This window comes from Balaenoptera acutorostrata, chromosome 13, assembly GCF_949987535.1.
Source record: "Balaenoptera acutorostrata chromosome 13, mBalAcu1.1, whole genome shotgun sequence".
Lineage (NCBI taxonomy): Eukaryota > Metazoa > Chordata > Mammalia > Artiodactyla > Balaenopteridae > Balaenoptera > Balaenoptera acutorostrata.
Genome location: NC_080076.1, coordinates 91,007,529 through 91,027,715, shown reverse-complemented (window position 1 = coordinate 91,027,715; position 20,187 = coordinate 91,007,529). Strand labels below are relative to the sequence as shown.

The 20,187-nt window shown below is 43.2% G+C and overlaps 1 protein-coding gene across 1 annotated transcript in view; it reads left to right on the top strand.

Moving 5' to 3' along the window:
* TMEM132D (transmembrane protein 132D) overlaps positions 1–20,187 on the top strand; it is a 711,716-nt gene that overhangs the window by 40,257 nt on the left and 651,272 nt on the right. The window lies entirely within an intron of this gene.

The following is a 20,187-nucleotide window of genomic DNA, read 5'->3' as shown; positions in this document are numbered from 1 at the left end:
GAATGGTTCTGGGCAGCATGTAGGTAAATGGCTTAGCTAAGAGCTTTTGAATCCCAGACCCATTCTAGGTCTGATTTTACTTGTGTTCCCTCTTGATGGAATTCAGATAAACAGATAAATCTAATAGAGGGTGTGAAAGGCCCTCTATTAGATTTACTTCTAAAATTTCTTAAGGATGTCAGCTGGCAGCCCCCAGGATGTGACAAGAAGACACAAACGATCAACCTCAGTGGCTGCGATGAATTAGTCTGAATCTACTGGGAATGGAAAGTTCAGACAGCACAGATGGAATAGATTGAACTGGTGGCTCAGAGTGAACAGAAAGGTCAGGTATGCTTTGCGCTTTGCGGGCAGAGAGATGCCTGTGCACTGAACGTATCATAAATGTGCAGCCGTCCAGCGACACTGGTGGCTCCTTCACTCCATAAGGTGGGTCTGTTTCTCCTTGTCTCATCAGGCAGGGAGAGAGCCAGCAAGTCCTCAGCAAGGATGCATTTTCCCTGGTTGGCTACTGAACTTGAAATTCCCACCTCATTTGGGGGGTTGAAATGTAGGGGTGAGAGTGTCTGCATTTTGTGGCTTTCCAAGTCAGTCTTATATTTTATTTTATTTTTATTTATTTATTTATTTAGCATCCATGCTTCCCTGGAATAAATTCCACCTAATCATGGTGTATGATTCTTTGATGTTGTTGACTTCATTTCGCTAATATTTTGTTGAGGATTTTTGCATCTGTGTTCATCAGGGATATCGGCCATTTTTTTGTGTGTGTGTGGTGTCCTTGCTCGGTTATATTACGAGGGTAAGACTGGCCTCGTAAAATGAGTTTGAAAGCGCGCGGCTTGTGGGATCTTAAGTTCCCTGACCGGGGACCAGGGATCGAACCCACGCCCCCTGCAGTGGAACCCAGAGCATCCCTGGGTTCATCCCGCTGGAGGAATCAAAGGTTTGTCAGAGAAGAACGTTCTAAAAATTGTGATTTTTTTCAGAATGTTAAGTTAAAAACCTAATGGAACAAAGTAAGCCAGATTTGGAGTCGGCGACATCGTAGATCTAGGGAAAAGGGGATTGTGAGAAACTGATACACACACACATACACACATTCAGTGGGAAAAGTAAAAGAAAGCTGGAATAAGGATTGTAAAGTTTGATACCCCGTGGGCAGTAAAACAGTCACCGCTGAGGTTTCTTTTCCACGTGGCAGAAAGGCTTTGCATCTCTCCTGGACGAAAGTCGTTTGCAGCTTGTCAATCTTCTGCAACTTTAACATCTCCACGTATGGAGTCTGGGCTCTAATCGATAGTAAATAGTAAGTCCAGTGGAGTCCCCTTTCCCTAGAGGATGCCGTGACATTTCAATGTGGCTGTTGAGTGTTTTCGAAGGATTTTTAACAGGGCACGCGTGAGCTTGTTGCCTTATTTCCAAATTGTGCAGTTTGTCTTAACAGGTTGCATTCTTCAGAGGCAGGCGGGTGATGGAAAGGGAGGGGAGGGGGGGCGGCAGGCCGAGTGGGGCTGGTGACCTGGGGTGTGGAGGCCACGAATCGGTGCCGCTGCCACCCAAGGCCAAGGGCTTGCTCCCAGGTGCAGGGTGAGTGCCCTGTGGCCGGGACTTCCAAGTGTCCACGAGAAACTGTCAATCCAGGTGTTTCTGGGAAACATCCCAATTTAAAAAATGCGGGCAACTAGTTCATTAAAAAGAAAAGATAATATATGTGGGTGTTAGGGAGGGGGGAGATTTCCCCTCGCTCAAGATTTCCCCTTGAGGGCTGTGGCTGGACTAATAATAAAATGGACACAAGACAGATGCATGAGAGAAAAGAAATACATTTTAATTCATGTGTGTGGAGGTCACGTAGAACTGGGACCTAAGAAGTGGCCAAAGCAGGCAGCTTCTATACTTTTTAGACAAAGAAAAAGTACATTGGTGAGGAGTTGACAGGACAAAGAAACTTAGGTTTGGGGTGCCCAGTTAGTCAAGAATCTAAACAGAGTTAGGCTTGGGGTAGTCAAGTAAAGAAGTAACAGAGTTTTTTATACCAGCGTCTTGGCCTGAATCTCCCATCTCTGATGACAAGGGTGTCCTTCTACATCCAGATACAGGGAGAGCACCTTTATTTCCTGCTTCAGGGAGACAGACAGGAGGATCAGAGTGTCCCTCTTGCATTGGTGTCCCTCTTTTATTTTTTTTAAATTTTATTGAAGTATCGTTGATTTACAGCGTTGTGTTAATCTCTGCTGTACAGCAAAGTGATGCAGTTATGCACATACGTGTTCTTTTTCATATTCTTCTCCATGATGGTTTATCACAGGCTATTGAGTATAGTTCCCTGTGCTCTACAGTAGGACCTTGTTGTTTATCCATTCTCTATGTAACAGTTTGCATCTGCTGACCCCAAACTCCCAGTCCATCCCTTCCCCTCCCTCCTCGCCCTCGGCAAACACACATTTCTTAAGACGCTTTAGTTCAGAATAGTCCGTATGCCACTGAGACACATTTTGGGGTCGCACGCCCTGGGCCCCAACGTGGGCCACACAAAACAGGTCTGACGTTGCCAGGTGGTGCCTGTGAAAGGTGATTGACTAGACCCCCCTCTGGCTCAGCTGGGAGAGCGGCTGGGAGTGAGGCGCTGGGGAGGAGAAGGGTCAGTCCACATCTAGCCCTGGGCTTTGCTGCCGTGGAAGATGCTCCGGTGGGCGGTGTCAGTACCACGTCATCCCCTGGTGAAACTGTTGCCAAATCCCCTGGTGAAACTGTTGCCAAAACCCAGCCTCTCTGCACTGATGCTGAATTCAATGTCGGAGACAGAGTTTTGGGTGAAGGAGAAAAGAACAGCTTCATTGCTTTGCCAGGCAAAGGGGGCCACAGTGGGCTAATGCCCATAAGGCTGTGTCCCGCCCTGGAGGGGGTTAGTGAAGAGTCTTGTAGTAGTTCAAGGAGCGGGGCGTGGTCAGCTCGTGGACCTTCTTCTGATTGGTTGGTGGTGAGGTAATCGGGAGTCGGCAGCATCAACCTTCTGGTTCCAACTGATCTGGGGTCTCCGTGCTGGTGGGCAGCATGCAGTTAACTTCCTCCAACCCGAAGGGGTTTCAGTATCTGCAAAACAGCTCAAAGGACTTGGCTCAGGATATTATCTATAATCTTTGAGGAAGAACTAAAGGTCCTTGACTTTGTTTAATGGCTCAAGTATTATTATTTTGTCTTGCTTGACTGTTTTCCTTTCTGCATTTTCTCATTTCTCTGATTACATTTATTCTTTGACTACGGTTTTTCTACAGACAAAAGGCAGGTAGAGGACGTGGGTGAGGGTCTGTTCTGCGAAGGCCTCACAGGGTCCTGCTCGGTTACAAGGCAAGGATCGCGTCCGTGAGTGGGGGGCATGCCTGGCCCCCGATAAATGCTACCTCGTATGTGCTGTGGAGAAGGTGGTTTTAATTTTTTTTTTTTTAATTTTTATTTATTTATGGCTGTGTTGGGTCTTCGTTTCTGTGCGAGGGCTTTCTCTAGTTGCGGCAAGTGGGGGCCACTCTTCATCGCGGTGCGCGGGCCTCTCACTATCGCGGCCTCTCTTGTTGCGGAGCACAGGCTCCAGATGCACAGGCTCAGTAGTTGTGGCTCACGGACTTAGTTGCTCCATGGCATGTGGGATCTTCCCAGACCAGGGCTCGAACCCGTGTCCCCTGTGTTGGCAGGGGCATTCTTAACCACTGCGCCACCAGGGAAGCCTGAGAAGGTGGTTTTAAAACCCTCTCCCGGTGGCCAGCACGCACCATGAATTTGCTTTTGTTCCATGAGGTTGGTTCTTCTTGCACTTGCGTGTACCCCGTCGCGGTGCTTTTCCTGTGGGGTGTGGAGAGGTGATTGTGCTTACGGATCCAGGAACAGCTGCTCCAGGCGCGGGTGGAACCCTGGTCCTGCCGTCACTGGTCCTGTAACCGGGGGCTCCATCTCATTCTCTCTTCTGTGAAGTGGGGTGACAGTAGCGCTTACCTCATGGGATGGGTGAGGGGTGCATGAGGTGTGATGTATGGAACTGTGTCTGGAATGCGGTAAGAGCCTGATTCAGGTGGGCTGTTCTGGGTCTCCCCCCACCCTGGAAGCCTCATTGGCTTGGTCTCCCTGCATGCCTTGCACACCGCACACTCAGGCAGAGGGTGTGATACAAGGTGGTTATGGGAGGGGAGGGTGATGGGGACTTGAATGAGAGCTAGTCGTGTGCTGCCTCATTTTACAGGTGAGAAAACTGAGACCAGTCCCCCGTGGTGACTCTCCCTTACTTTGCCTCATTGCATTACTTTCCTCCTTGTTCGTGACCTACCGTCCTGCCTGTTCAACCTGATGAAGCGCTCTTACCTGGAAACACTTCAGGGTGTTTCTTGATTCCTCGTGGGCAGTCAGGCTCCAGCTGGAGCGATGGAATGGAGTTGCGAGTGAGTGTGCTCTCCTTACTCTTAGGTGTCGAGCAAAACCGTCCCCTCCCCCAGAACACCCCCCCACCCCCAATAAGATGCAAATCCCAGGGAGACAGAGACCAGAGATCAGGGGCACAAGCACCCAGCAGGGACCCAGTGCCAAGGGCAGAAGGGTTCTCCTCCATAATGCTGCACTGAACAGAACAGTTTGCACGTGGCCCTCCGCAGAATTCACACCCAGCAAAATTAACCCAGTACCTACTGTGTGCAAAACATGTGATAGGTGCTTTCAAGCCTGTGTTCCCTGTTAAGACTCACATTAAGAGAACAGATCTGTTATGGGATGGATGAACAACAAGGTCCTACTGTAGAGCACAGGGAACTGTAGTCAATATCCTGTGATAAACCATCATGGAAAAGAATATGAAAAAGAGGGACTTCCCTGGTGGTGCAGTGGTTAAGACTCCGCATTCCCAATGCAGGCACCCGGGTTAGATCCCTGGTCAGGGAATTAGATCCCACATGCCGCAACTAAGACCCAGCGCAACCAAATAAATAAATAAATATTTTTTTAAAATATGAAAAAGAATATATATATATCTATATAACGGAGTCACTTTGCTGTATAGCAGAAATTAACACAACAATTCATCCCACCACCGAATTGGGATATTGGGATTGACATATATACACTAATATGTATAAAATAGATAACTAATAAGAACCTGCTGTATAAAAAATAAAGAAAATAAAATTCAGAAATTCAAAAAAAGAATCACTTTGAATTAAACTGAATTTAAATACAGAATAACAGCTTTATCACAAAAAAAAACTAACACAACATTGTAATCAACTATACTTTGATAAAATTTAAAAAAAAAGATCTGTTAACATGACTTTGGTTTATATAGAAGCTTCGGGTTAAAGCAGAACACGTGAAACTTCCAGGCAAGCAGGCTGACTTGGGTTTGGGTCACCTGCGATGGCCCCCAGGCAGTGACGGCCAGCTAAGGGCAAGAGGTTGGTTGCTGGGTATCTGTGTGTGACCTTTCTTTTGTCTAGCTGTGTGGTCCTGACCCTTCAGGAGGCGTAACAGTTCGGTATTAGAGTACGTACTGTGCGTTACTGGAAGCTTAAGGGATTTTCCGAGATGATCTCGAGTACATACAATTTTTACCTTAGGTCCTCACGTCTTCTCTCTCCCCCGTTTCACGTGGTAAACTTTGGCGACCCTAGACACACAGATGTCCTATTAAATAAATGAAATTTATTCTCTTTTATCCAGTGGGAAACTTTTTTAGGAATATTAAAGTCCAGGATCTCTCCATATAGGGAAAATCAGAAAACATCCTTTTTTTTAAGAAATATTTTTATTTATTTATTTTTGGCTGCGTTGGGTCTTCGTTGCTGCACGTGGGCTTTCTCTAGTTGTGGCGAGCGGGGGCTACTCTTCGTTGTGGTGCACGGGCTTCTCATCATGGTGGCTTCTCTTGCTGCGGAGCACGGGCTCTAGGCGTGCGGGATTCAGTAGTTGTGGCATGCGGGCTTAGTAGTTGTGGCTCGCGGGCTCTAGAGCGCAGGCTCAGTAGTTGTGGTGCATGGGCTTAGTTGCTCCACGGCATGTGGGATCTTCCCGGACCAGGGCTCGAACCTGTGTCCCCTGCATTGGCAGGTGGATTCTTAACCACTGTGCCACCAGGGAAGCCCCCGAAAACATCCTTAAAAGACTAAAGCTGCAAAGCAGAATGTAGTCCAGCCATATTCTGGAACCTCTATCTGTGTCCTGCTTTAGAGCTGTGCACGATTTTCTTCTACCTCTTCCAAACCTCCTTACTTAGATTCCACGGACTGTTTATTTGAGTTGAAACATCACACTCATTCTGAAGACCCAGAACAAAACACCTGCTCTGGGAAATTCAGCCGATTTCTTAGTGGCTCCTGTAGATGTTTGCAATCTTGAGTGGGGCATGGGAAACACAGAAAGAGGAAGAGGAGGGAAGGGAAAAGGGAGAGAGAGGGAAGAGCAGGAGGGAGGGAGGGAGCGAGAGAGAGGGAGAGGGATTGATTCACCTAGAAAGAACCCTAAACACAGGCATGGAGAAATAAATGTTCATATAGATACACACAAAAAGCGGCATCAGAATTAGAAAGAGGAAGAGGAAAGAGAGAGGAAATCAAACATGTGGAGAAGTAGACACACACACACAGAGAAAGAAAAACAGAATTATCTGGGGTCATCCTGGTCCTACCCCTTCCCCTGAACTGCCCAGCACGTGATAACCAAGCAGCCACCAGCGGCAGGACACTTGAGTCATTTTCAGAAAGAGAGGTCAATTACATAAATAATTGTAAGAAAAGACAAAAGTACCAGTGCGCCTGGAGTGATTTTAAAAACTAGCACAGGAGAAGAGATACAGAATTGGATCCTGAAGGGGCTGAGGGCAGGGCAGGGGACCAGATGAGGGAGGGCAGCCATGGGGGGCTGGAAGTTGGTCATCTGCCCTCCTTAACAGATGCTGATGGTCCTTTTGAAGGGATCCAGCCCCCAAAGGCTCTTCTATGTCCAGATTCCCAGTCAACCCCAAAGCAGGCTTTTCAAGAATGAGGCTCAGTCTGCAGTGAACGGGGGAGTGTCCTGGGCTCCTGACACCAGCCCAAGTGAAGCTTGAAGAAGTCATTGCTTTGGTTTTCTGCGAGGTATGTCTTCTTCTGGCTCTCGGCTGGGTGAGGCGTTGACCTTGGGAGAAGAGCCTTAGCATATGGTACTCTAGCACTGTCCTTCCAGCCAGCTGAATCTCCCCCTTATCCCTGGTCTGTTCCGTGTGCTTCTCTTTGGGGGTTTAGGACACCATAGCATCCTTGTAAGTGTCTAGGAAGCCCTTATCTCTCATTTAAAAACGATGGTGATTTCCAAAGTTAAATTATGCCAGAGTGGATTACACACAGTAGTATCTTGTAACTTTCCTTTTGTAACTGCCAACTCCAGCAGGCATAGATGGAGGTGTGGGACACAGGACAAAGAAATCCTCTTGTGGAATCATTTTCTTTTTTTTTAAAGATTATTTTCTGTTTTTTGTTTTTTTTGGCCGCATCATGCAACATGTGGCATCTTAGTTCCCGACCAGGGATCGAACCTGTGCTCCCTGCAGTGGAAGCACGGAGTCTTAACCATTGGACCACCAGGGAAGTCCCATGGACTGATTTTTCAACGGGTATTTCTTAAGCTGGGATGGGGTCTCAGATCTTTCTACACAGTTCAGAGAAAATTTCCATCCATCTCCCTTCTATCATACCGAATGGAGTCCTTGCGTCAGTGCAGTGGCCTAAAGGGTGGTAATTTAGATGTGATATTTAATTACAGCCCAATTTATTTTAATTTTTAATGACCAGACTCAGCCTCCTGATTGTTTCAGGGGAGTTTGGAGAGTATTCAGAAGAAGAAAGATTACTCTATCCTGGAATCTTTTTTGGGAACTCTTTCCATCATCCACCGAAAAACACGCACTGAAAAGTCCATGAAACACCAATGACGGTTTAATGAATTGTGATAAAGCGCTCCCTTGTGGAGCCAGCTTTCAGGACAGCATAGGAAGCCTTGTCGTCACCCCAGTGTGCTGCTCTGTAAACACAGCTCTTCCTGTCCGTCTCCCGGGGCCTCCCGCTGCTTGGACTTCCAGGGGAGTCACTTTTACCTAAGTGTGGACCCCACACAGTCAGCTTTAGCTCCGTCTCATTTTACAGCCTTTGGAAAGAATTGCTTGTGCATTTCTTTTGAGAAAAAATACATATACTCAGCAAATAAGGTAAAACTTGCAAATTCTTCATCAGTAGCCGCACCCCAAAAAGTTTTAGAGGTAACAGCTGTTCGCAGTTCGGTGTGAGAATTTTCAGACTTTGTTTTTGCGTTTGCACGAGGTTTTTGTGTCAGGCAGTGCAGACTGTATAGGGCACAAGTTCATTTGGTGACATTCATACAGATCGGGGTCAGAACTCTGTGGCCCTCGGGTCGACAGTCATTTCCACCATGACACCTGTTTTTGTGCGGCCCTTGAGCTAAAAGCAGTTTTCACATTGGAACATGGTTTAAAAAAATCAAAAGAAGAATGCTTTTTAATGCCATGTGAAAATTAGATGAGATTCCAATTCACTGTCCAAATATAAAGTTTTTGGCTGCTTTTTGCTAAGGTGTCAGAGTTGAGTAGTTGTGGCATTGACCTACGGCTTGAAAAGCCCAGAATCTTGACTGTCTCGCCCTTTACAGACAGAGTTGCTGCCCATGATGTAGACTGTGACGTGGATGTCCCCTGGAATTGTGCAGTGCACAACATGCACGGCTGTAGGGAAGCCGCACACAGGCACACACAGATTTTACAACATCAAACGATGTTGTCATCCTGTCATTTATTTTATCATGGCGGACACTTTGCTTGCCTCTAATTTTTCATGGTGGTAAATAATGCTGTAGTCAATACCCTTGTCTTTTCAGACCGGCTTCTGTGTGTTCCTAAAGCTACAGTGATCTCCAGCCGAGAGCAGTGTAAATGCTGGCGTGTGTACCATTGCATCCACAATGTAGCAACTTGTGATAAATGAACAGTTTTTCTATTTACTATTTATGATGGCAGAGAGAGGAAAATCTCTTCTGACGGGTTAAGAAAGAAAAAAAAAGTCTATAATGAGTTGGGAGGTTTTCAAATTCTAAATGTGAAAAGCAAGTCAACTCATTTCCAAATAATTGGGAAACTATTCAGCATGGAGAAGATAGCGTGTTGCACGTGCTGGGCTTAGCTCCGTATGCAAATTGGGTCCTGATTCACTCTGTAGAAGTCGGTTTTCCCTATGGATAGCAACATCTGCCTTTGCCTACATCTGTGTTGGATGTTTGGACAAAAGGATTCAGACTACAGGCTGTATCTTCCAAACGGAGCCAATATTGGAATGAATATTGAGATGTTGTCCCTCCAAAGTAGCTAATCGACCTCAGTCTCACCCTTATTTCAGTGCTGAGATCTACACGCACCAGTAACTGCTTATGAAATTGGTTTTCATAGGATTGAATCTGCTAGAACCGATCAAAGTGGCTGGTGTTATTTCTTGATGGCCCTTTTCTTTTAAAAGAAACTAATTAAGAAAACATTTATTTTGTTTCTTGCCATGGAAAAGTCCTCAGTTTGTGTGTCCTAGCGTACATATTAATAACTCATAGTTGATCGTAATTAAAGCATTTGTACCAAATATGCAGCTCGGTCTGTTGATTTTCTACCCTTCCTAAAAGGTTCAGATATATTTGCAGAAAGTTTCCTCTGATGGAATGACACCAATTTCTGACCCGTCAGGCTCCTTACTCTGGGAATATTTGAGAAAACATTCTGGTTTCTACAGAGAACATGTTTATAAAATGTCCTCTTCCCACCTAGACCGCTACAAACAAAGAGAGATCAGAGCAACATTTATAGCTCAACACCCCCCCGAAACCCTACATAGTGTACATCTCATATTTACGCAAAACTCTATGTCGCCTTTCAGTGACATTTTTGTCCCACTTACATCCGCTTTCATATTTGCATGGCAAGTTTTCCCATTAGCTTTTTTTGAAAAGAGTTATTGTATTGAAGTATAGTTGATTTACAGTGTTGTGTTAGTTCCTGGTGTACATCAAAGTGATTCAGTTATACTTCTATGTACATTCTTTTTCATATTCTTTTCCATTATGGTTCATTACAGGATATTGAATATAGTACCCTGTGCTATACGGTAGGACCTTGTTGTTTATCCATCCTGTATATAATCCATAAGCTTTAAAATAAGCAACTGGTATATGTCCTCAGAAGGGCCAGCCTGGCCGAATTAAAAGGCAGAATTATTATAACGCCATTTGCCGCAACATGGATAGACCTAGAGATTATCATGCTAAGTGAAGTAAGTCAGACAGAGAAGGACAAATACTGTATGATACTGCTTAGGTGTGGAATCTAAAATATGACACAAATGAACTTACCTATGAAACAGAAACAGATTCACAGACACAGAGAACAGACTTGTGGTTGCCAAGGGGGAGGGGGGTGGGGGAGGGATGGATTGGGAGTTTGGGATTAGCAGATGCAAGCTATTATATACTGAATGGATAAACAGCAAGGTCCTACTGTAGAGCACAGAGGACTATATTCAGTATCTTGTGATAAACCATCATGGAAAAGAATATGAAAAAGAATACATATAGAAGTATAGCTGAATCACTTTGCTGTATAACAGAAATTAATACAACTTTGTAAATCAACTATACTTCAATAAAATAATTTTTTTTTAAAGGCAGATTTATTGGTGGGTTGAGTGTTGAGCTATTCTGGAGCATTCTCTGCCCAGAACTCAGGAGGGAACCCGTCTGGTTTGCTCCCTCCTCTGTCTTGGCGTCACGCTCCCCATCATGGCCCCGCCAAAGTCAAGTGCACACTGGAGAGAGAGTCGCCCCTGGTTTCAGACCTGGGTTTACTCATTCCTCAGTTCTCACGTTAAAGAACTCCAAGAATTAAGTCGGGGCCAGAGTTTTCAAAGCTCAAGTCTACTAATATATGGAAGCTTCCATTGCAGTGGAAACTCTTACCAAACAGATAGGCCATGGTTACGTCTGTGAGCGTTTTTCTCTTGGCTGTTAATGAACATTCCCAAGTATCCCTATTGGACAAGCTAGGCAGTGAGGTGTGCTGTGGAGAGACGTGGTAGAGAGCCCATGGGTGTGTTCAGGTGGTCGTTCAGCGACAAGGGAAAATCTCAGCTCTGCTTAGTTTTTTTAAATTTATTTTATTGAAGTAGAGTTGATTTACAATGTTGTGCTAGTTTCAGGTGTACAGCAGGGTGACTCAGTTCTACATATATATACATTCTTTTTCAGATTCTTTTCCATTATGGTTCATCACAGGATATTGAATATAGTTTCCTGTGCTGTACGGTAGGGCCTTGTTTATCCATCCTATATACGATCGTTTGCATCTGCTAATCCCAAAGTCCCAATCCATCCCTCCCCCACCCCCCTTCCCCCTTGGCAACCACAAGTCTCTTCTCTCTGTCTGTGAGTCTGTTTCTGTGTCATAGATAGGTTCATTTGTGTCATATTTTAGATTCCACACACAAGTGACATCATATGGTATTGGTCTTTCTCTGTCTGACTTACTTCATTTAGTATGATAATCTCTAGGTCCATCCATGTTGCTGCAAATGGCATTATTTCCTTCTTTTTTATGGCTGAGTATTCCGTTTTATGTATATACCACGTCTTCTTTATCCATCCATCTGTTGATGGACATTTAGGTTGTTTCCATGTCTTGGCTATTGTGAATAATTCAGCTCTGCTTGTTTATTAACTGTTTAACCTGAACATGCTCTGACGCAGTTCTCTTATCTGCATGATGGGTTGCTCTGATGTCACAGTTATAGGAATGTAGCAAGATTGAAATGAGAAAACATGTAGGAAATGCTTGGCAAGGAGTTGACCTCTGTAAAGATTAGTTCCTTCCTGCTCTTTTGTCCCCAGCTTCCCTGATCAGTAACATTCATAAAGTGACCAACTAGACCAAATAGTTTTCCACAGTGATGAAGCTATGTGTGTGTGTGTATATATATATATATTTTGGGGGGGTCAGTGGTGCTGTAATTTAATAATTATATTGTATATGTATTCATCACGGGTAGCTATATCCATACGACTCTAGTAAATTCAAGTTTAATTATTGAATAAATAAAACAGTTTTTGGTAGAGTCAAAGCAAACTACATCCCAAGGTTTTTGGTCTTGATCTTTGTTTTAGATTGATTACTCAAACTAAGGGAGGATTTGTGCCCCCCTCCCCCAACCAAAAAAAAGCCAGAAGTATGGTTTTATGTTTGTATTTGCTTTAAATTTAGTTCCTCATTTTAGAAGAGCTCATTTGTATCCTTAAAAATAATGTTTTAAAAAGCTGTGTGTTTATTCAGAAAAATAACAAAATGAAATAACTTTGGGTTTGGAACATGAGAATAGATCAGACATGGCCATCCCACCATAGAGGCTTTGAGATGCCCCTTTGTAAAGATGGAAGTTGGAAAACCAGAGATGCTTATGGTCTGATCTGTAGCATTACGACCTCCTGTCCGTGATTGCATAGAACATGTTTTTCTCTGGAGCCTTTTAATTACTGAGTCCACACTCCTGTCTGGGGTGTGAAAATGATAACTTTCCAATTAGACAAGAGGGAGGATTGGCAAGAAAGATGGCTGGGGTGTAACAAGAAGGGGGGTATTAACAGGGTCAATGGGATGGAACTGAGCAAAGCAAAAAAAGAAGATGTGTGAGAACATGAGAATCCATTTCTTCTTCACCGTGGACTCCTTGATCAGACATGTGCTAACCCACACGGGGCAAAGGGACCTTAAACCTGGTTGGTTTCATCTCAAAATAATCAAGGAGTCAGTTGAGTCTTTGAAAGTGATGATTCAAATGGTCCCTCAGAATGATTTTTAATCTTCATGATTCAAAGTGAGAAATGGGAGAAATTGAAGTATCTAATCAAAAAGACAAACGCAAGGAAAAAACCCAAAGTGCTCAAATTTTCCTAAAAATAAAACTTCTCATTTGCAGATGCCTAGTACATGCTTCTACCCATATAGTAACCCTGGCTGAGAGTTGTGTGGACTATTTTACCTTCTTAAGATATTTTTCTTCATTTTTCCTCATTGGAAAAAGCATATTTTTTGATTTTCAGGTCTCCTTGCTGCTAGGACCAACTTATCAAAACGAGCCATTTTTATCTTAAGACTAAGCTACAGTATTTATGTACTAGGTGACAGTTCTTTTTCTATATCAAGGAACAATAATTGTCACTTCTACGTCCCGATTCCTCCTCGTTTCCTTTAAGGGCAGATCCTTAAGGGACTATTTGCACCTGAAGTCTTTACAAAACTGCTGTGATAATTTTCAAAGGGACCATTAGGAAATTATCTTTGAGTATTTCAGATATCAAATACAAAGAAAATACCTGCAGCTCAGAGGGGAAATCCTACTGGAATGAATTGTGATGCCCGTGGTCCGTCCAGAGGGCAAGCAACTTTCACTTATTTACAAGTTAATTGAGTAGGTTAATAATCTGCTAATGATGCAAAGTCATTGCTAAGCCACAAATTACATGTAATGCTTCTGATTTGGAGCCAGCATGCCTCTGTTTCAGATAATATTCTTTTTTCCTTCTTTAAAAACATGATAATTTGGGTGAGTGAAGGTGAACAACTTGCTTTGGAGAAAATGTTATGTTTGGATTATGATTTACTTACGAAGAAAATCAAGTAAAATGATAGCAAACTTGGGGATAGATGATTTTCTATGAAATTCTGCCCTTAGGCTTGAAGTGTTATCATGGAGAGAATTATTTGTTGTCTGTAAAACTTAGTTACTTGTTAAATACATTGGGATGAGAATTCCTTAAATTTGTTCACCATCTTCAGATACTTTTTATGTACAACACCAGGTACTAAGGGGACTGGCCTCTAGCAGTGATCATAACACAGGAAGTTAATGCGTGATGCAGTCAGGATGGGCTGTGATATGCTGCAGTAACACATAGTCCCCTGAATTTCTGGTGTTTAAATGAAAACAGCAAAGATTCTGTGGCGCAGGGAACTATTCTCAATATTCTGTAATAACCTGAAAGGGAAAAGAATCTTAAAAAAATATATATAACTGAATCACTGTGCTGTATACCTGAAACTAACAAGATATTGTAAGTCAACCACACTTCAATAAAAAATAAATTAAATTTAAAAAAGAAAAATACTTATATATGGAATTATAAAAAAAAATAAAACAACAGAGATTTATGTCTCTTCACCCTGTGTATCCATTGAGTTTCAGCTGTGGGTTCTGCCTGGCACTCTTCTCACTCTGGGACCCAGGCTGATCACACCGTGGAGGGAAAGAGAGGGTGGCAGAGTGTTTTCTGGCTCCTCATGCTGAAGGGACATATGTCAGCTTCTCACCTTTCATTGGCCACAGCCCACCATGTCGCCATGCACGAATGCATTGTCTGGGTAGGGAAGTGAATTCCTATCATGTGCCCAGACGTTGCAAAGAGCCTGAAAGACTGTCACGCAGCACTTACGGAGATGACTTTGCAGAGAGGAGAAGTATAGATGTGTGATGTTGTGATGGGTACTACAAAGAAAAGTTAAAGATGGTGAGGGGAGTTAAAAATGACAGAGGATATTGTTCAGCAGAGGAGGGTTGGAAAGTGTGTCTCTGATGAGTGAACTTGATGAGAGGCCCGAATGGAGTGAGGGGACCAGCCACAAGGGTCTGTCTTTGTTACTCTGACACAACAAAATTGCTGTACTTGCTGTTTGCATTGAAGGCTTAGTGAATGATTTTATGGTTGTCGTGGGCACGACTTCTGTCTCTATCTGTGTGATAGGCTGTCTCGAATTAGACTAGATCTTTTACTGAGGTCAAGCAGTGACATGGAGTAACATTTTACACACACACACACACACACACACCCCACATGCGCGCACACACACACACACACTACATGCGCGCACACACACACACACTGGACAGACTACCAAAAGGCCAAAACTTGAAGAAAGAAGATGTGTGGTTATCTGTTACGGAGAATCAAACCACCCACAGAGTTAGGGTATTAAAACGATAATTTATCAGTACTCTGTAATGTCCTATATGGGAAAAGAATCTTAAAAAAGAGTGGATATATGTATATGTATAACTGAGTCACTTTGCCATACACCTGAAACTATCACAACCTTGTAAATCAACTATACTCCAGTAAAAATTTAAAAAATAATTTATTATTATCCTTCATGGTTCTTGGACTTGATGGGTTCAGCTGGGTCATTCTTGCTTGGGGTCCCCATTACCATCGTAGGCAGTTGGTAGTCGAGGCTGGAGTTATCAAAGGCTTCTCCATGCTCATGTCTGTCTTTTGGGCTGGGTGATGCAGTGTAGCTTCTTCATGTGGTGAGCTTGGGCTTCCTCATAACATAGAGGTTTTAGAGTAGTCAGACTTTTTTTTTGGCAAGGCACCTCTTTTCTTCCAGAGCAATTACTCCAAGAGGCAGGAGGGGGAAGCTACCAGGCTCTTAAGGCCTGCGCCTGGAGCAGGGCAGAACATCACTTCAGCCATAGTCTGTAGGTCAAAGCAGTCACAGAACCTGCCCAGCTTCAAGGGCAGACCTCATCTCTCCATGGGAGGAGTGTCATAGAATGTGCAGATCTCTGTAACCCACCACAAAAGAGACATGCGTTCATGCATTGAGTGTTCCTCATATTCTGAACCACTTTTTGACTCAAGGCACGTCCAGATTTTGAGCCACAGCTAAGAAGGAACAAAGTAGATCAGAGTTGTTGGAAGTCCGTCGGACTTGGAAAGATCATAACTGGAGATCAAGGTTATGAAAACAGCAGGGACTGGGTTTAAGAAGGCAGAGAGGAGGAGAAAGCTTAGAAGTGAGCCCATCATTCTGCCTCTGTCTCCTCTTTTTCTTGAAGTATTTGCCAACTAACAGCAGCAGTTGAAAGGCTGAGGAATTACAGAGCAAGTGGCAGCTAAGAGGCTGATGAGCTGATAGGCGGGGGGCTCTCGGTGGTCTCATTATGCATTTACTGAGCAGAGACAAAAATGCAGTTCAGGACCTGCCAAGGAACCTGGGCCCATAAACAGGCTTTTAGTTGGGGTTCCCAGAGGGCCAGAGGCCAAGAATAAGGGTGAACCAGCAATAGATTAACCCTCCCAGAACTCAAAATCAGCCTTGAAATAGTTCAGTGGCAGGCTGGATTAAAACCATCTTCCCTTACTCCGGTTGCCTACATGAAGCAAAATAAATCCTCTCTGGGGGGAGTTAACGTAATCCAGAGTCTTTACGGCTTTTCATATACATTGTCTGGCATTCAATCAAAAATTGCTAGGTACACCAAAGGCCAGGACCACTGGCAGAGGGGGCAGAAACAGACCCAGGGGTGATCCAGATACTGGAATTTCCATAATGCGTTTTCAAATAACTATAAGAAGTGTATGCAAGAAAATAGATGTCATGATGGATGGAGAGATTTAGCAGGGAATTAGAATATATACAAAATAATTGAGTGAAAGTTCAAGGGCCGAATAATAGAGTAACTGAAGTTAAGAATATAATAAATTGGTTTAAGAGCAAATTAGGAGAGGTGAACTGGAATATAGGTCCACAGAAAATATTAATAAGAGCAAAGAGAGGAGAGAGCGAGAGAGAGCGAGAGAGAGAGGGAATTTTATAAAATTGGTGAAAAACATGAAGCCGCAGATACAGATTCAAGAAGTGCTATGTATGACATCCCCCAGCATACATGCAAAGGAAATCACATCCAAGTATATCATCATAAAACTGCTAAAAAGAGAAAAATGACATTTAAATTGAAAGAAGCCACAGTAAGACTTACAGTTGACTTTCAACAGAAATAAAACTCAGAAGACAGTAGAACCACATATTTAAAACGCAGGAGGGGGATTAACTGTTAAAACCTAGAATTTTATGTATAAAAAATATATGACTCAAAAATGAAGACTTAATAAGGATGTTTCCTGACAAACAGAAACAAAGAGAATTTGTCACTGCAGACCTTCAGTGAAAGGGATACTAAAAGGCATTTTTCAAATAAAAGGAACATGACCCCCAATGGGAAAGCATACAAATGCAGGAAGAGTGATGGTAAATATGTGGGTAATCTAAATGACAACTGCCCATGCCAAGTAATAATGAGAAACCTGTTAGGATCATTTTACTTGAATTTTACTGACACCTGTTTAAGACATGGTGATTTCGCTCTTGAGAATCATTTTAATTTGGGATAAATGTAACATGCATTTGTAACTAACTTTGGAGGCATGCCTTTGCAGGATAACATTTGAATACAATGTATCTAGAAATTTTTTTTTTTTAAATCTAGTAGATTTAAACCTAGTAAGATAGAAGGCAGTTTGTGGTGATTATATAGACATGATCCTTCTAGCCTTCCAAGTTTTGCTTTCCCCAAACGGTTATAAATGGTTTTGCTGTTATTGATTTCTGATTAATGTGGGACAGACATGCTAGTCTTAATAGCTCTAGAACAGTGACATGAGGGAAAACCAAGTTTGCTCTGGTGTTTAGAAGCTACTCTTAGACTTGCCTATTTTTCAGCAATTTATTCTGCATCTAGACATTCTTGTAGGAAAGTGGTGTTTTGATTATTAGCCATCGCTGGACTATTAGCCGCAAAACAGATTTACTTTGGATGCATGTTTAAAAAAATGTACCTGTTTATACACATATATGTATACATATGTGTATATATGTTCAATGCCACGTTTATTTCCCTTGGATAGTTTGAATATATTTTCCTTCTAGATATTGAAAAATAATGAATAAGGAAAGTGGCTGGCCTCACCAGTTCTGTCTCTACCAACAGGTAAACTTCTTGTTTTGAGAACACAGAGAAAAGGAGTGTTTTAACTATTTTACTGGTTTATTCCGTGGGAGTTTTTGTCTGGAAGTCCCAAACCTTCTCACTGACCTGAGGTCAGTGGTGAAGGAGGTCAGTGCTAGCTGACAGTGGGGCATAACGATGGCCACATGTCCTGAATGTCCCTCCTGTCTCATGAATTAGGTGACTCCATCCTTTTTAAAATGGAGAGTGCTTCGCTTCGTGTGACTTCCACCGCTTAAAGCTAAAATGGAAAGTGCATTCTAACTCGATGTGCTATTGTTATTAGTCTGTGAAGGGCTGGGATTCAATCCCTTGGCTAAGGGAAGGATGACTTCTGGAACTTTAAGAGGGAGAGGGCATGGCTCTTTTGGAACTGCCAGCGTGATTTCACTACTGTAGGCGTAAGGCAGCTGCTTAGACTTAGATGTGTCTAAAAGCGCAGAGGTGCTCCATCATTTTTAGACATACTTGAAGGGCTCACATGCCTTGTCCAGTACAGGAAGGTTTTCTTTCAAAGCTGGAAAAGATCCCTCTCTCTTCGGCTGAGCCTCAGGTGAAAAGGTTGGATCTTTTAATAGTGATTAAATAATATCCCTAAATGTTGGACTGACACTTGTCTCAGCAAGATACTTGCATTATGAGAGGCATAGGGGGACCCAGCAGTCTGAAGAAAGGGTAGATGAGTGTGTCCCCCACCTCACACTCCCTCCAGGACAGATGCTCACGTAGAAGAATAATTCCCAGGCTTACCTGCATCCTTGAAATTATTCTACCTTTCTCTCCCTCTCCCTCTCAGTTTTTACCAGCACATAAAATGGAATTGGTTTAAGTTGCTGTATGTCATTGGAAATAAGATGTCATCTTGTAAGGTTTATCCCGTTTTCAGATATGTTAAAATGTGCATCTTAATATTGACAAGATAGAAAAGGATGCCCATTCCGTGGGATGGATAAGTTCTGATAGATTCCAGGTTACATGTTAGTTAACCTGGTCATGAAAGTATCTTTCAGTATCTATTTTATTAGTTTATCAGTAGTCATTTTTTTTGTGTGATTGGTATGGTGTTTTCTTTTTTTTTTTTAACAGCCCCTTGGACACTAATGTCTTCTTTTTTTTTTTTTTTTTTAAACTTATTTATTTATTTTTGGCTGTGTTGGGTCTTCGTTTCTGTACGAGGGCTTTCTCCAGCTGTGGCAAGCAGGGGCACTCTTCATCGCGGTGCGCTGGCCTCTCACTATCGCGGCCTCTCTTGTTGCGGAGCACAGGCTCCAGACACGCAGGCTCAGTAGTTGTGGCTCACGGGCCTAGTTGCTCCGTGGCATGTGGGATCTTCCCAGACCAGGGCTCGAACCCGTGTCCCCTGCATTAGCAGGCAGATTCTCAAGCACTGCACCACCAGGGAAGCCCCGGTATGGTGTTTTCTTATTACGAAAGCAATCTGTTTGCAGTACAAACATTCTGAATTACACAGAAACTGTCACATGAACTCATCCCGAATGTGGTCTCTGTTAGACCCTTGTCCCTTAGAAAAGGGACAGCACCTCTTCACGTTATCCAGAAAGTATTCACTCCTAACAGAAACACAGCCTAGATTTGACTAAATATTTCATAAGAATGGAACATGGAGAAGGTTTAAACTACAAAAGCTGCAGCAGACCTCCTCACATTTGAGCGTCACCTTTTCTCGTCCAAGCATCTTGCCCACAAGACCCCAGAGATAATTCTCTCTTTTTTTTTTTTTTGTTGTTTCTTTGGGTAGTTTTGATCCTTTCCCTTTTTGATTATAAAAGTACTTTGTCAATATCATTCATTTTAGAATTGGATGATTTTCATTGGATGATTTTTTGTGTTGGTCTCCATTCCCTGTAGTTGAATTATGTCTTGTGTTTCCTGTGAAATTATAATGACATATGAGCTGGACCCATGTCATAATTTTTAAGTATTCCATTATGGTAAGAATGTGATAAATGTTTGAAAAATTCAGTATTTTAGAATTTAATATTTTCAATAGATGTGTTCTTAAAAATCTCAATCTAGGGGCTTCTCTGGTGGTGCAGTGGTTTAAGAATCTGCCTGCCAATGCAGGGGACACGGGTTCGAGCCCTGGTCTGGGAAGATCCCACATGCCGCGGAGCAACTAGGCCCGTGCGCCACAACTACTGAGCCTGTGCTCTAGAGTCCATGAAACACACATCTACTGAAGCCTGCACTCCTAGAGCCCGTGCTCCGCAACAAGAGAACCCACTGCAATGAGAAGCCCGCGCACCGCAAAGTAGAGTAGCCCCTGCTCGCCGCAACT